The sequence below is a fragment of the Rutidosis leptorrhynchoides genome, chromosome 3 (assembly GCF_046630445.1).
Source record: "Rutidosis leptorrhynchoides isolate AG116_Rl617_1_P2 chromosome 3, CSIRO_AGI_Rlap_v1, whole genome shotgun sequence".
NCBI classification, from domain to species: Eukaryota; Viridiplantae; Streptophyta; class Magnoliopsida; order Asterales; family Asteraceae; genus Rutidosis; species Rutidosis leptorrhynchoides.
Window position 1 is genome coordinate 340,887,758 of NC_092335.1, and position 18,406 is coordinate 340,906,163.

Here is an 18,406-nt window from a genome sequence, read left to right on the forward strand (position 1 = left end):
CCAAGGAACTTAAGGTAGTAATGATGTTCATAACATCATTCGATTCATACATATAAAGCTATCTTATTCGAAGGTTTAAACTTGTAATCACTAGAACATAGTTTAGTTAATTCTAAACTTGTTCGCAAACAAAAGTTAATCCTTCTAACTTGACTTTTAAAATCAACTAAACACATGTTCTATATCTATATGATATGCTAACTTAATGATTTACAACCTGGAAACACGAAAAACACCGTAAAACAGGATTTACGCCGTCGTAGTAACACCGCGGGCTGTTTTGGGTTAGTTAATTAAAAACTATGATAAACTTTGATTTAAAAGTTGTTATTCTGAGAAAATTATTTTTATTATGAACATGAAACTATATCCAAAAATTATGGTTAAACTCAAAGTGGATGTATGTTTTCTAAAATGGTCATCTAGACGTCGTTCTTTTGACTGAAATGACTACCTTTACAAAAACGACTTGTAACTTATTTTTCCGACTCTAAACCTATAATTTTTCTGTTTATATTCATAAAATAGAGTTTAATATGAAACCATAGCAATTTGATTCACTCAAAACGAATTTAAAATGAAGAAGTTATGGGTAAAACAAGATTGGATAATTTTTCTCATTTTAGCTACGTGAAAATTGGTAACAAATCTATTCCAACCATAACTTAATCAACTTGTATTGTATATTATGTAATCTTGAGATACCATAGACACGTATACAATGTTTCGACCTATCATGTCGACACATCTATATATATTTCGGAACAACCATAGACACTCTATATGTGAATGTTGGAGTTAGCTATACAGGGTTGAGGTTGATTCCAAAATATATATAGTTTGAGTTGTGATCAATACTGAGATACGTATACACTGGGTCGTGGATTGATTCAAGACAATATTTATCGATTTATTTCTGTACATCTAACTGTGGACAACTAGTTGTAGGTTGCTAACGAGGACAGCTGACTTAATAAACTTAAAACATCAAAATATATTAAAAGTGTTGTAAATATATTTTGAACATACTTTGATATATATGTATATATTGTTATAGGTTCATGAATCAACCAGTGGCTAAGTCTTACTTCCCGACGAAGTAAAAATCTGTGAAAGTGAGTTATAGTCCCACTTTTAAAATCTAATATTTTTGGGATGAGAATACATGCAGGTTTTATAAATGATTTACAAAATAGACACAAGTACGTGAAACTACATTCTATGGTTGAATTATCGAAATCGAATATGCCCCTTTTTATTAAGTCTGGTAATCTAAGAATTAAGGAACAGACACCCTAATTGACGCGAATCCTAAAGATAGATCTATTGGGCCTAACAAACCCCATCCAAAGTACCGGATGCTTTAGTACTTCGAAATTTATATCATATCCGAAGGGTGTCCCGGAATGATGGGGATATTCTTATATATGCATCTTGTTAATGTCGGTTACCAGGTGTTCACCATATGAATGATTTTTATCTCTATGTATGGGATGTGTATTGAAATATGAAATCTTGTGGTCTATTATTATGATTTGATATATATAGGTTAAACCTATAACTCACCAACATTTTTGTTGACGTTTTAAGCATGTTTATTCTCAGGTGATTATTAAGAGCTTCCGCTATCGCATACTTAAATAAGGACGAGATTTGGAGTCCATGCTTGTATGATATTGTGTAAAAACTGCATTCAAGAAACTTATTTTGTTGTAACATATTTGTATTGTAAACCATTATGTAATGGTCGTGTGTAAACAGGATATTTTAGATTATCATTATTTGATAATCTACGTAAAGCTTTTTAAACCTTTATTGATGAAATAAAGGTTATGTTTTGTATTAAAATGAATGCAGTCTTTGAAAAACGTCTCATATAGAGGTCAAAACCTCGCAACGAAATCAATTAATATGGAACGTTTTTAATCAATAAGAACGGGACATTTCAATAACGCTGCTAGCATCAAACCTATATCTCACCAACTTTATGTTGACATTTTAAAGCATGTTATTCTCAGGTACGAATTAAGTCTTCCGCTGTGCATTTGCTCATTTTAAGGACATTACTTGGAGTCGATCATCGCAATGGGACCAAATGTTATGGACTTCGTCCGGATGGATTAGTAGCGGTCCTTTCAGTTTGTATTAGAGCGGTGGTCTTAGCGAACCAAGTCTTGCATTAGTGTGTCTAACTGATAGTTGTTTAGATGCATTAGTGGGTCTGGACTTCGACCGTGTCTGCATTTCAAAAGTTTTGCTTATCATTTAGTGTCGAAAATTATTTTCTTATCATCCTTAAAGTCTAGACACATCTTACTGCCTCTATTGCCTAGATAGTGTATAGACAAACTCATATCTTATCATATCTGCTAATTCATATCTTAGCGTATCTGTTACTGTTACCTTTGCCTGACAGCTTCCGTAGATTCCTCCGTAACTTATGGGATTTTAGCGTTATATATGCATATGTAAATTATGTATTGCAGGGTACTAATCTACATCCTATAATCTATTTCTTATCAAAAATCCTTCATCTGATTGTACGAGATGAATCCCTCAACCAGTTCGAGTCCCTCAGATTTCGATAGCTATTCCGATGACAACTATTCCAACATGGATATTCACCTAAGCTCCGAAAGCGGTGTCACCAGAATGAATCAATCAATCAGCTATCCCCAATTCATCTGATGCATTCGTAGTCGACTTAATCAATGGAGACGTGAAGAAGGTGATCCTTTCTACCAATCAAATTACCCTCTTGGAGGTGAACCTGAAGCAATTACCGGCGAACCTGTTCGATGTACTATTTTCTCACTCATTTCCCGAATATCTCGCCACGATTATATTCTATCTAAAATTCTAAACCTCATTCATCCGCTCGTCCGAACCGACAATCACCCCGGAATAATAGAAGAAGTCAACAAACGTCGCGCTCGAAAAATAAATTTGGAGAACATGGTGCAAAATGTACCAGCTTCAACAACATCATCGGCACCAACAGTACCATCAGTAACAGCACCAGTACCATCAACAATCCATGCCTCAACATCTCATTCTGTACCTCGAGTATAATCATCATTCTACGTATCGTTCTACATCGATTATCTTCGCTCGACATGGCGATTATGTAATTTCTAAAGTTTTAGAGATTATGTAATCTAGTACTAACGATAAATCAAATGAGTTTAATATTTTATTTACTCATTAAATCCATGATTATATCTGAAGAAAATATATATGTAAGTATATTTTCATAAAGATTGTAATTAAAAATTCTTTTGTACAAACTATTAATGATGAAAATATTTTAACGGGTAGGTAATACCCGAGAAATATTTAGATTTCACATTAGTAAGTTACATTGTACATTCTTTGAATCTGATTCAACAGTCATTTACTATCCTATTTACATTCACCGATATACGAAACTGTTCACCACAGAATAACCATTTTCATTCAATTTCATATTTGGATTTTGACCTATCAGAATCCAACAAGTGGCATAATGAAGAAACTTTGGACAAAATAAAATTTGTTAGAAACAAACAAATTAACTACGATGAATTTGTTAAGAATCCACGCTGATTCCGTATTACATTTTATTTATCGCAATTTATTTTATCGTTATTTAATTTATGTATTTATTTTACGCACTTTAAATAACGGGACACGTATACAAGGTTTCGACATATCATATTGACCCATCTATATATATATATATATATATATATATATATATATATATATATATATATATATATATATATATATATATATATATATATATATATATCTTGGAACAACCATAGACACTCTATATACAAATGTCGGAGTTAGCTATATAGGGTTGAGGTTGATTCCAAAATATATATATATTTTGAGTTGTGATCAATACTGAGACCGGTACACGGGTCACGATACGTATTAATTAATTCGAATATTATACATTAAATTATATATGAATATATTGGACTATTGGACAACTGGACTATTGAACTCCTAACTTTGGACAATTAAAATGAATTAAAATATTGATTATAACATATGAAACTAAACAATTCTTCAAGTTTGCCACTTGATTTCATCTTAAAGTCTCATTGTATCTTGATGATTCAAATACTGCGTTCAAACCTTTCATGATTCTTGGAAATACCTCAATCGAGAGAATGAACCAACCGTACTGTAGTGACCCGAACTTTTCCATGTTTATATATATTAATTGAGATTGATATTTACATGATTAAATGTTTCCAACATGTTAAGCCATCAAACTTGTTAAGACTTGATTAATTGAAATATGTTTCATATAGACAATTGACCACCCAAGTTGACCGGTGATTCACGAACGTTAAAACTTGTAAAAACTATATGATGACATATATATGGATATATATATAGTTAACATGATACTATGATAAGTAAACATATCATTAAGTATATTAACAATGAACTACATATGTAAAAACAAGACTACTAACTTAATGATTTTTAAACGAGACATATATGTAACGATTATCGTTGTAAAGACATTTAATGTATATATATCATATTAAGAGATATTCATACATGATAATATCATGATAATATAATAATTTAAAATCTCATTTGATATTATAAACATTGGGTTAACAACATTTAACAAGATCGTTAACCTAAAGGTTTCAAAACAACACTTACATGTAACGACTAACGATGACTTAACGACTCAGTTAAAATGTATATACATGTAGTTTTTTAATATGTATTTATACACTTTTGAAAGACTTCAATACACTTATCAAAATACTTCTACTTAACAAAAATGCTTACAATTACATCCTCGTTCAGTTTCATCAACAATTCTACTCGTATGCACCCGTATTCGTACTCGTACAATACACAGCTTTTAGATGTATGTACTATTGGTATATACACTCCAATGATCAGCTCTTAGAAGTCCATGTGAGTCACCTAACACATGTGGGAACCATCATTTGGCAACTAGCATGAAATATCTCATAAAATTACAAAAATATGAGTAATCATTCATGACTTATTTACATGAAAACAAAATTACATATCCTTTATATCTAATCCATATACCAACGACCAAAAACACCTACAAACACTTTCATTCTTCAATTTTCTTCATCTAATTGATCTCTCTCAAGTTCTATCTTCAAGTTCTAAGTGTTCTTCATATATTCTACAAGTTCTAGTTACAAAAAATCAAGAATACTTTCAAGTTTGCTAGCTCACTTCCAATCTTGTAAGGTGATCATCCAACCTCAAGAAATCTTTGTTTCTTACAGTAGGTTATCATTCTAATACAAGGTAATAATCATATTCAAACTTTGGTTCAATTTCTATAACTATAACAATCTTATTTCAAGTGATGATCTTACTTGAACTTGTTTTCGTGTCATGATTCTGCTTCAAGAACTTCGAGCCATCCAAGGATCCGTTGAAGCTAGATCCATTTTTCTATTTTCCAGTAGGTTTATCCAAGGAACTTAAGGTAGTAATGATGTTCATAACATCATTCGATTCATACATATAAAGCTATCTTATTCGAAGGTTTAAACTTGTAATCACTAGAACATAGTTTAGTTAATTCTAAACTTGTTCGCAAACAAAAGTTAATCCTTCTAACTTGACTTTTAAAATCAACTAAACACATGTTCTATATCTATATGATATGCTAACTTAATGAATTAAAACCTGGAAACACGAAAAACACCGTAAAACTGGATTTACGCCGTCGTAGTAACACCGAGGGCTGTTTTGGGTTAGTTAATTAAAAACTATGATAAACTTTGATTTAAAAGTTGTTATACTGAGAAAATGATTTTTATTATGAACATGAAACTATATCCAAAAATTATGGTTAAACTCAAAGTGGAAGTATGTTTTCTAAAATGGTCATCTAGACGTCGTTCTTTCGACTGAAATGACTACCTTTACAAAAATGACTTGTAACTTATTTTTCCGACTATAAAACTATACTTTTTCTGTTTAGATTCATAAAATAGAGTTCAATATAAAACCATAGCAATTTGATTCACTCAAAACGGATTTAAAATGAAGAAGTTATGGGTAAAACAAGATTGGATAATTTTTCTCATTTTAGCTACGTGAAAATTGGTAACAAATCTATTCCAACCATAACGTAATCAACTTGTATTGTATATTATGTAATCTTGAGATACCATAGACACGTATACAATGTTTTGACCTATGATGTCGACACATCTATATATATTTCGGAACAACCATAGACACTCTATATGTGAATGTTGGAGTTAGCTATACAGGGTTGAGGTTGATTCCAAAATATATGTAGTTTGAGTTGTGATCAATACTGAGATACGTATACATTGGGTCGTGGATTGATTCAAGATAATATTTATCGATTTATTTTTGTACATCTAACTGTGGACAACTAGTTGTAGGTTACTAACGAGGACACCTGACTTAATAAACTTAAAACATCAAAATATATTAAAAGTGTTGTAAATATATTTTGAACATACTTTGATATATATGTATAGATTGTTATAGGTTCGTGAATCAACCAGTGGTCAAGTCTTACTTCCCGATGAAGTAAAAATCTGTGAAAGTGAGTTATAGTCCCACTTTTAAAATCTAATATTTTTGGGATGAGAATACATGCAGGTTTTATAAATGATTTACAAAATAGACACAAGTACGTGAAACTACATTCTATGGTTGAATTATCGAAATCGAATATGCTCCTTTTTATTAAGTCTGGTAATCTAAGAATTAGGGAACAGACACCCTAATTGACGCAAATCCCAAAGATAGATCTATTGGGCCTAACAAACCCCATCCAAAGTACCGGATGCTTTAGTACTTCGAAATTTATATCATATCCGAAGGATGTCCCGGAATGATGGGGATATTCTTATATATGCATCTTGTTAATGTCGGTTACCAGGTGTTCACCATATGAATGATTTTTATCTCTATGTATGGGATGTGTTTTGAAATATGAAATCTTGTGGTCTATTATTATGATTTGATATATATAGGTTAAACCTATAACTCACCAACATTTTTGTTGACGTTTTAAGCATGTTTATTCTCAGGTGATTATTAAGAGCTTCCGCTGTCGCATACTTAAATAAGGACGAGATTTGGAGTCCATGCTTGTATGATATTGTGTAAAAACTGCATTCAAGAAACTTATTTTGTTGTAACATATTTGTATTGTAAACCATTATGTAATGGTCGTGTGTAAACAGGATATTTTAGATTATCATTATTTGATAATCTACGTAAAGCTTTTTAAAACCTTTATCTATGAAATAAAGGTTATGGTTTGTTTTAAAAATGAATGCAGTCTTTGAAAAACGTCTCATATAGAGGTCAAAACCTCGCAACGAAATCAATTAATATGGAACGTTTTTAATCAATAAGAACGGGACATTTCAGTTGGTATCCGAGCGTTGGTCTTAGAGAACCATAATTTTGCATTAGTGTGTCTTATCGAGTTTGTTAGGATGCATTAGTGAGTCTGGACTTCGACCGTGTTTACTTGAAAAATGATTGCTTAACAAATTTTGTTGGAAACTATATATTTTTAACATGTGAATATTATGTGATATATTAATCTCTTAACGCGTTTGATATTATGTGATAGATGTCTACCTCTAGAACAAGTCCCATTGACTCACCTAATAATAATGAAGAGTCAAATGTAAATTGGAATGATTCGTGGACTGATTCACAAGTTCCCGAAGAGGAACCGGAAGAAGAGTCGGAACCGGAAGAAGAATCGGAACCGGAAGAAGAATCGGAACCGGATGAAGAAATAGAACCGGTGGGGGAAATAATAAAACGGTTAAGTAAAAGAAAATCCTCAACCAACCGACCAAGGTTAATTATGGTCAATGGTGTTTCCGCCAAGGAAGCAAAATATTGGGAGGATTACCAATTCTCCGATGAATCGGATTCCGACGAGAATTCCGATGATGTTATAGAAATTACCCCAACTGAATTTAAAAAGGCAAAAGAAAATAATAAGGGAAAGGGCATAAAAATAGAGAAATCTAATTCCAACCCCGATGAACTTTATATGTATCGTCAACCCCCGAAGTCCTTAAGTTGTAACAATGACCCGGGAACCTCTAAACCACCAGGTTTTTCTAAACCAATGTGTACAACGACGGCTCATATTAGGGGAACATCATATATCCCTAGAAACTTGGCAAAACGAACCAAAACCAAAGAAGAAGAAACAAGCGAGTCGGAATAAGATAGTTGTATTCGTGTGGTGTAATATATGTAATATAGTGTGCTTATGCTTTATGATATATGTAAAAATTGCTTGTATTAATAAGTATTTTTTTTATGAATCTAACTCTTGTCTATTTTACAGTATAAAAACACAAAATGGATAGACAACCCAATATTTTAAGAGACCTACCTGGAGACATGATTGATGAAATCTTGTCTAGAGTCGGTCAGAATTCTTCGGCACAACTATTTAAGGCGAGATCAGTTTGTAAAACATTCGAAGAACGTTCCAAGAATGCCTTGGTTTATAAAAGGCTTTCGTTCGAAAGATGGGGGATATCACATTGGGAAATCTATAAGTTACGATGTGTTTACTTTGACGCATATATTGCGGGGAACCCAAATGCTATTTTACGCAATGGGTTAAGAAATTATTTTGACTCAATATATCCGAATATTGGACTTCGTGATTTAGAAAAAGCGGCTAACATGCAACATAAAGAAGCATGTTATGCTTACGGATTAGTAATGTTCGCTTCTCACCAAAGTGAGAACAAGAACATCGGGCTACAACTATTAAACAAAACGTTCCCACAAGTGACGGAGTCGGTAATTGGGGTAAGAAATGAGGTTTTTAGATTGTTACGGGACTGTTGGACATTACGTAACCCTCGTCCCTTTGACGACGTTACAACACGCTGTCTTATCAACGGCCATAACGGTTATGTTCCACAAGACCAAGGATGGGAAGTAATCCTAGTAAAACCAGAATGCATGACTTGTTTCTGGACGTATGAATTACGTGTCTTTATTGCCTTTGATGAACGACTTGTGTACTAGCTAGAATTATCTTCACAACCATCTTGTATCAAATTTATTGTGTGCTATATTTCATGCTATATGTAAAATAAACGGTATTGTAAGTTTGTAAAATATCGTGTAAAAGTTTGAACGCGAAATATTATTATAATCAGTTTTTCATATAGAATTGTGGTAGTTGAATTGTATATTAGCTACTAAGTATGAACTTAACGGGTAGGTACTACCCGAATTTAAACTTATAAAATGCTAATATGAAGAAAAAGCTTTTATAAATGAGTTCATATTATGCTACGAAATACTATTAACTACTCTTAATATTCTGTATGATTAACTTGTTCCATTTGACTATTTTGAAGGAAATGGCACCGACTACTCGACACACCGTGAATATGAATGAAGAGGAATTCCGTACTTTTCTAGCTTCAAACATAGCCGCAGTACAGGCTGCGCTACATACCAACAATAACCTTGGATCTAGCAGTACAGGAAATCTTGTAGGATGCACCTACAAAGAATTCACTGCCTGCAAACCTTTGGAATTTGATGGAACCGAAGGACCGATCGGATTGAAACGGTGGACCGAGAAGGTCGAATCGGTGTTTGCCATAAGTAAGTGTACTGAAGAAGTCAAAGTGAAGTACGCTACGCATACCTTCACAGGTTCTGCGTTAACATGGTGAAATACCTATCTAGAGCAAGTGGAACAAGACGATGCGTACGCACTACCGTGGACAGCATTCAAGCACTTGATGAACTAGAAGTTCCGTCCCAGAACCGAGGTCAATAAGCTCAAGACAGAACTTAGAGGGTTACAAACCCAAGGATTTGATATTACCACATACGAAAGACGATTCACAGAATTGTGCCTATTGTATCCGGGAGCATTCGAAGATGAGGAAGAGAAGATCGACGCGTTTGTGAAAGGATTACCGGAAAGAATCCAAGAAGATATAAGTTCACACGAGCCCGCCTCCATACAACAGGCATGTAGAATGGCTCACAAACTAGTGAACCAGATTGAAGAAAGAATTAAAGAACAGACTGCTGAAGAGGCCAATGTGAAGCAAGTCAAAAGAAAGTGGGAGGAAAACGGTGATAAGAATCACCAATACAACAACAACAGCAATTACAACAATAATCGCAACAATTATCCCAACAATCGCAACATCAATCGAAACTACAACAAACGGCCCAACAACAACAACAACAACAACAACAGCAACTACAACAATCATCCCAACAACAATAATAACCGCAACAATAACAACAATCAGAAGCAGCTATGCCAAAGGTGTGAAAAGTATCACTCGGGGTTCTGCACCAAATTTTGCAACAAGTGTAAAAGAAATGGTCATAGCGCGGCGAAGTGTGAGGTCTACGGACCAGGGGTTAATAGAATGAAAGGAACAAATGGTGTCGGAACGAGTAATGGCGGAGCAAGTAGTGTCGGAGCAAGTTATGCCAATGTAGTTTGTTATAAATGTGGAAAACCGGGCCACATTATTAGAAATTGGCCCAACCAAGAGAACACGAATGGACAAGGCCGCAGAAGAGTTTTCAATATTAATGCAGCAGAGGCAAAGGAAGACCCGGAGCTTGTTACGGGTACGTTTCTTATTGACAATAAATCTGCTTACGTTTTATTTGATTCGGGTGCGGATAGAAGCTATATGAGTAGAGATTTTTGTGCTAAATTAAGTTGTCCATTGACGCCTTTGGATAGTAAATTTTTACTCGAATTAGCAAATGGTAAATTAATTTCAGCAGATAATATATGTCGGAATCGAGAAATTAAATTGGTTAGCGAAACATTTAAGATTGATTTGATACCAGTAGAGTTAGGGAGTTTTGATGTGATAATCGGTATGGACTGGTTGAAAGAAGTGAAATCAGAGATCGTTTGTTACAAAAATGCAATTCGCATTATACGAGAAAAAGGAAAACCCTTAATAGTGTACGGAGAAAAGGGCAACACGAAGCTACATCTTATTAGTAATTTGAAGGCACAAAAACTAATAAGAAAAGGTTGCTATGCTGTTCTAGCACACGTCGAGAAAGTACAAACTGAAGAAAAGAGCATCAATGATGTTCCCATTGCAAAAGAATTTCCCGATGTATTTCCGAAAGAATTACCGGGATTACCCCCACATCGATCCGTTGAATTTCAAATAGATCTTGTACCAGGAGCTGCACCAATAGCTCGTGCTCCTTACAGACTCGCACCCAGCGAGATGAAAGAACTGCAAAGCCAATTACAAGAACTTTTAGAGCGTGGTTTCATTCGACCAAGCACATCACCGTGGGGAGCTCCTGTTTTGTTTGTCAAGAAGAAAGATGGTACATTCAGGTTGTGTATCGACTACCGAGAGTTGAACAAACTTACCATCAAGAACCGCTACCCACTACCGAGAATCGACAACTTATTTGATCAACTACAAGGCTCGTCTGTTTATTCAAAGATTGACTTACGTTCCGGGTATCATCAAATGCGGGTAAAAGAAGATGATATTCCAAAGACTACTTTCAGAACACGTTACGGTCATTACGAGTTTATGGTTATGTCGTTTGGTTTAACTAATGCACCAGCTGTGTTCATGGACCTTATGAACCGAGTGTGTGGACCATACCTTGACAAGTTTGTCAATGTTTTCATTGATGACATACTTATTTACTCAAAGAATGACCAAGAACACGGTGAACATTTGAGAAAGGTGTTAGAAGTATTGAGGAAGGAAGAATTGTACGCTAAGTTTTCAAAGTGTGCATTTTGGTCGGAAGAAGTTCAATTCCTCGGTCACATAGTGAACAAAGAAGGTATTAAGGTGGATCCGGCAAAGATAGAAACTGTTAAAAAGTGGGAAATCCCAAAAACTCTGAAACACATACGCCAGTTTTTAGGACTAGCTGGTTACTACAGAAGGTTCATCCAAGACTTTTCCAGAATAGCAAAACCCTTGACTGCATTAACGCATAAAGGGAAGAAATTTGAATGGAATGATGAACAAGAGAAAGCGTTTCAGTTATTGAAGAAAAAGCTAACTACGGCACCTATATTGTCATTGCCTGAAGGGAATGATGATTTTGTGATTTATTGTGACGCATCAAAGCAAGGTCTCGGTTGTGTATTAATGCAACGAACGAAGGTGATTGCTTATGCGTCTAGACAATTGAAGATTCACGAACAAAATTATACGACGCATGATTTGGAATTAGGCGCGGTTGTTTTTGCATTAAAGACTTGGAGGCACTACTTATATGGGGTCAAAAGTATTATATATACCGACCACAAAAGTCTTCAACACATATTTAATCAGAAACAACTGAATATGAGGCAGCGTAGGTGGATTGAATTATTGAATGATTACGACTTTGAGATTCGTTACCACCCGGGGAAGGCAAATGTGGTAGACGATGCCTTGAGCAGGAAGGACAGAGAACCCATTCGAGTAAAATCTATGAATATAATGATTCATAATAACCTTACTACTCAAATAAAGGAGGCGCAACAAGGAGTTTTAAAAAAGGGAAATTTAAAGGATGAAATACCCAAAGGATCGGAGAAGCATCTTAATATTCGGGAAGACGAAACCCGGTATAGGGCTGAAAGGATTTGGGTACCAAAATTTGGAGATATGAGAGAAATGGTACTTAGAGAAGCTCATAAAACCAGATACTCAATACATCCTGGAACGGGGAAGATGTACAAGGATCTCAAGAAACATTTTTGGTGGCCGGGTATGAAAGCCGATGTTGCTAAATACGTAGGAGAATGTTTGACGTGTTCTAAGGTCAAAGCTGAGCATCAGAAACCATCAGGTCTACTTCAACAACCCGAAATCCCGGAATGGAAATGGGAAAACATTACCATGGATTTCATTACTAAATTGCCAAGGACTGCAAGTGGTTTTGATACTATTTGGGTAATAGTTGATCGTCTCATCAAATCAGCACACTTCCTGTCAATAAGAGAAGATGACAAGATGGAGAAGTTAGCACGACTGTATTTGAAGGAAGTCGTCTCCAGACATGGAATACCAATCTCTATTATCTCTGATAGGGATGGCAGATTTATTTCAAGATTCTGGCAGACATTACAGCAAGCATTAGGAACTCGTCTAGACATGAGTACTGCCTATCATCCACAAACTGATGGGCAGAGTGAAAGGATGATACAAACGCTTGAAGACATGCTACGAGCATGTGTTATTGATTTCGGAAACAGTTGGGATCGACATCTACCGTTAGTAGAATTTTCCTACAACAACAGCTACCATTCAAGCATTGAGATGGTGCCGTTTGAAGCACTTTATGGTAGAAAGTGCAGGTCTCCGATTTGTTGGAGTGAAGTGGGGGATAGACAGATTACCGGTCCGGAGATTATACAAGAAACTACCGAGAAGATCATCCAAATTCAACAACGGTTGAAAACCGCCCAAAGTCGACAAAAGAGCTACGCTGACATTAAAAGAAAAGATATAGAATTTGAAATTGGAGAGATGGTCATGCTTAAAGTTGCACCTTGGAAAGGCGTTGTTCGATTTGGTAAACGAGGGAAATTAAATCCAAGGTATATTGGACCATTCAAGATTATTGATCGTGTCGGACCAGTAGCTTACCGACTTGAGTTACCTCAACAACTCGCGGCTGTACATAACACTTTCCATGTCTCGAATTTGAAGAAATGTTTTGCTAAAGAAGATCTCACTATTCCGTTAGATGAAATCCAAATCAACGAAAAACTTCAATTCATCGAAGAACCCGTTGAAATAATGGATCGTGAGGTTAAAAGACTTAAGTAAAACAAGATACCAATTGTTAAGGTTCGATGGAATGCTCGTAGAGGACCCGAGTTCACCTGGGAGCATGAAGATCAGATGAAGAAGAAATACCCGCATCTATTTCTAGAAGATTCGTCAACACCTTCAACAGCTTAAAATTTCGGGACGAAATTTATTTAACGGGTAGGTACTGTAGTGACCCGAACTTGTAGTGACCCGAACTTTTCCATGTTTATATATATTAACTGAGATTGATATTTATATGATTAAATGTTTCCAACATGTTAAGCAATCAAACTTGTTAAGACTTGATTAATTGAAATATGTTTCATATAGACAATTGACCACCCAAGTTGATCGGTGATTCACGAACGTTAAAACTTGTAAAAACTATATGATGACATATATATGGATATATATATATAGTTAACATGATACTATGATAAGAAAACATATCATAAAGTATATTAACAATGAACTACATATGTAAAAACAAGACTACTAACTTAATGATTTTTAAACGAGACATATATGTAACGATTATCGTTGTAAAGACATTTAATGTATATATATATCATATTAAGAGATATTCATACATGATAATATCATGATAATATAATAATTTAAAATCTCATTTGATATTATAAACATTGGGTTAACAACATTTAACAAGATCGTTAACCTAAAGGTTTCAAAACAACACTTACATGTAACGACTAACGATGACTTAACGACTCAGTTAAAATGTATATACATGTAGTGTTTTAATATGTATTTATACACTTTTGAAAGACTTCAATACACTTATCAAAATACTTCTACTTAACAAAAATGCTTACAATTACATCCTCGTTCAGTTTCATCAACAATTCTACTCGTATGCACCCGTATTCGTACTCGTACAATACACAGCTTTTAGATGTATGTACTATTGGTATATACACTCCAATGATCAGCTCTTAGCAGCCCATGTGAGTCACCTAACACATGTGGGAACCATCATTTGGCAACTAGCATGAAATATCTCATAAAATTACAAAAATATGAGTAATCATTCATGACTTATTTACATGAAAACAAAATTACATATCCTTTATATCTAATCCATACACCAACGACCAAAAACACCTACAAACACTTTCATTCTTCAATTTTCTTCATCTAATTGATCTCTCTCAAGTTCTATCTTCAAGTTCTAAGTGTTCTTCATAAATTCCAAAAGTTCTAGTTTCATAAAATCAAGAATACTTTCAAGTTTGCTAGCTCACTTCCAATCTTGTAAGGTGATCATCCAACCTCAAGAAATCTTTGTTTCTTACAGTAGGTTATCATTCTAATACAAGGTAATAATCATATTCAAACTTTGGTTCAATTTCTATAACTATAACAATCTTATTTCAAGTGATGATCTTACTTGAACTTGTTTTCGTGTCATGATTCTGCTTCAAGAACTTCGAGCCATCCAAGGATGCATTGAAGCTAGATCCATTTTTCTCTTTTCCAGTAGGTTTATCCAAGGAAATTAAGGTAGTAATGATGTTCATAACATCATTCGATTCATACATATAAAGCTATCTTATTCGAAGGTTTAAACTTGTAATCACTAGAACATAGTTTAGTTAATTCTAAACTTGTTCGCAAACAAAAGTTAATCCTTCTAACTTGACTTTTAAAATCAACTAAAAACATGTTCTATATCTATATGATATGCTAACTTAATGATTTAAAACCTGGAAACACGAAAAACACCGTAAAACCGGATTTACGCCGTCGTAGTAACACCGCGGGCTGTTTTGGGTTAGTTAATTAAAAACTATGATAAACTTTGATTTAAAAGTTGTTATTCTGAGAAAATGATTTTTATTATTAACATGAAACTACATCCAAAAATTATGGTTAAACTCAAAGTGGAAGTATGTTTTCTAAAATGGTCATCTAGACGTCGTTCTTTCGACTGAAATGACTACCTTTACAAAAACGACTTGTAACTTATTTTTCTGACTATAAACCTATACTTTTTCTGTTTAGATTCATAAAATAGAGTTCAATATGAAATCATAGCAATTTGATTCACTCAAAACGGATTTAAAATGAAGAAGTTACGAGTAAAACAAGATTGGATAATTTTTCTCATTTTAGCTACGTGAAAATTGGTAACAAATCTATTCCGACCATAACGTAATCAACTTGTATTGTATATTATGTAATCTTGAGATACCATAGACACGTATACAATGTTTCGACCTATCATGTCGACACATCTATATATATTTCGGAACAACCATAGACACTCTATATGTGAATGTTGGAGTTAGCTATACAGGGTTGAGGTTGATTCCAAAATATATATAGTTTGAGTTGTGATCAATACTGAGATACGTATACACTGGGTCGTGGATTGATTCAAGATAATATTTATCGATTTATTTCTGTACATCTAACTGTGGACAGCTAGTTGTAGGTTACTAACGAGGACAGCTGACTTAATAAACTTAAAACATCAAAATATATTAAAAGTGTTGTAAATATATTTTGAACATACTTTGATATATATGTATATATTGTTATAGGTTCGTGAATCAACCAGTGGTCAAGTCTTACTTCACGACGAAGTAAAAATCTGTGAAAGTGAGTTATAGTCCCACTTTTAAAATCTAATATTTTTGGGATGAGAATACATGCAGGTTTTATAAATGATTTACAAAATAGACACAAGTACGTGAAACTACATTCTATGGTTGAATTATCGAAATCGAATATGGTCCTTTTTATTAAGTCTGGTAATCTAAGAATTAGGGAACAGACACCCTAATTGACGCGAATCCTAAAGATAGATCTATTGGGCCTAACAAACCCCATCCAAAGTACCGGATGCTTTAGTACTTCGAAATTTATATCATATCCGAAGGGTGTCCCGGAATGATGGGGATATTCTTATATATGCATCTTGTTAATGTCGGTTACCAGGTGTTCACCATATGAATGATTTTTATCTCTATGTATGGGATGTGTATTGAAATATGAAATCTTGTGGTCTATTATTATGATTTGATATATATAGGTTAAACCTATAACTCACCAACATTTTTGTTGACGTTTTAAGCATGTTTATTCTCAGGTGATTATTAAGAGCTTCCGCTGTCGCATACTTAAATAAGGACGAGATTTGGAGTCCATGCTTGTATGATATTGTGTAAAAACTGCATTCAAGAAACTTATTTTGTTGTAACATATTTGTATTGTAAACCATTATGTAATGGTCGTGTGTAAACAGGATATTTTAGATTATCATTATTTGATAATCTACGTAAAGCTTTTTAAAACCTTTATCTATGAAATAAAGGTTATGGTTTGTTTTAAAAATGAATACAGTCTTTGAAAAACGTCTCATATAGAGGTCAAAACCTCGCAACGAAATCAATTAATATGGAACGTTTTTAATCAATAAGAACGGGACATTTCAGTTGGTATCCGAGTGTTGGTCTTAGAGAACCAGAATTTTGCATTAGTGTGTCTTATCGAGTTTGTTAGGATGCATTAGTGAGTCTGGACTTCGACCGTGTTTACTTGAAAAATGATTGCTTAACAAATTTTGTTGGAAACTATATATTTTTAACATGTGAATATTATGTGATATATTAATCTCTTAACGCGTTTGATATTATGTGATAGATGTCTATCTCTAGAACAAGTACCATTGACTCACCTAATAATAATGAAGAGTCAAATGTAAATTGGAATGATTCGTGGACTGATTCACAAGTTCCCGAAGAGGAACCGGAAGAAGAGTCGGAACCGGAAGAAGAGTCGGAGCCGGAAGAAGAAACGGAACCGGAAGAAGAATCGGAACCGGTGGGGGAAATAATAAAACGGTTAAGTAAAAGAAAATCCTCAACCAACCGACCAAGGTTAATTATGGTCAATGGTGTTTCCGACAAGGAAGCAAAATATTGGGAGGATTACCAATTCTACGATGAATCGGATTCCGACGAGAATTCCGATGATGTTATAGAAATTACCCCAACTGAATTTAAAAAGGCAAAAGAAAATAATAAGGGAAAGGGCATAAAAATAGAGAAATCTAATTCCAACCCCGATGAACTTTATATGTATCGTCAACCCCCGAAGTCCTTAAGTTGTAACAATGACCCGGGAACCTCTAAACCACCAGGTTTTTCTAAACCAATGTGTAAAACGACGGCTCGTATTAGGGGAACATCATATATCCCTAGAAACTTGGCAAAACGAACCAAAACCGAAGAAGAAGAAACAAGCGAGTCGGAATAAGATAGTTGTATTCGTGTGGTGTAATATATGTAATATAGTGTGCTTATGCTTTATGATATATGTAAAAATTGCTTGTATTAATAAGTATTTTTTTTTATGAATCTAACTCTTGTCTATTTTACAGTATAAAAACACAAAATGGATAGACAACCCAATATTTTAAGAGACCTACCCGGAGACATGATTGAGGAAATCTTGTCTAGAGTCAGTCAGAATTCTTCGGCACAATTATTTAAGGCGAGATCAGTTTGTAAGACATTCGAAGAACGTTCCAAGAATGC